We start from the raw sequence: 544 nt of genomic DNA, 5'->3' as shown, positions 1-544 counted from the left end.
CACTGACCTTTTTGAGATGGCCGAGTCTCAGTTTGAAGATCTCCTCCTGCTCATGGTACTCAGCTAAAGTTAGCCTGCAGGAACATCAGAGGAACGAGATTAAAAAACCTCCATGCATGTAGTGGGTTAGGAAGAGTGAAAAACAATCACAATTCTGAAGGAGCTGATGCTATTTCTCCACACTGGCTCCTTAGAGACTTGTGTCGTAGCAGATAAAAAGTTATTTTTCCATAGAGTGGAAAGAAACATCATCTAAAATGATCATCTGGCTTCCTAATAAATCATGTCCTGCAATTCATCAGAAACATTCAAGTGAGTCTAAAATTTTGACTTCCAGCTTAAAGTTCTTCTCTAGGATTTTCTGGCAAATTAAATCAGTTATTTGTGAACGTTAGTGATGCTGAATTCTAATATCTCTACTGCAGCTTTTAGCAGCACTCACAGCTGAGGAAGGCTGGGTTTGAGGAAAGGGTCGTTCTCGGAGCCGTTCACAGCCTTGGTCTTGCGTGGTTTGGGCTCAGAGTTGGTGCTGGGCGACTGAGAG

At 42.6% G+C, this 544-nt stretch overlaps 1 long non-coding RNA gene across 1 annotated transcript; it reads right to left on the bottom strand.

The window, feature by feature from the left end:
• Nucleotides 1-14: 14 nt before the first annotated feature.
• On the bottom strand, nt 15-538 carry LOC107734976 (uncharacterized). Its single transcript, XR_001639242.1, has 2 exons — nt 443-538; nt 15-74 (listed from the first exon to the last, which is right to left on the bottom strand). It is a non-coding gene; the product is annotated as an uncharacterized LOC107734976 (long non-coding RNA).
• Nucleotides 539-544: the final 6 nt, after the last annotated feature.

This window comes from Sinocyclocheilus rhinocerous, unplaced genomic scaffold (assembly GCF_001515625.1).
Source record: "Sinocyclocheilus rhinocerous isolate Xijiao unplaced genomic scaffold, SAMN03320098_v1.1 C35600951, whole genome shotgun sequence".
Classification (NCBI taxonomy): domain Eukaryota; kingdom Metazoa; phylum Chordata; class Actinopteri; order Cypriniformes; family Cyprinidae; genus Sinocyclocheilus; species Sinocyclocheilus rhinocerous.
The sequence above is the reverse complement of the archived record's forward strand: the minus strand, read 5'-3'. Positions and strand labels throughout refer to the sequence as shown.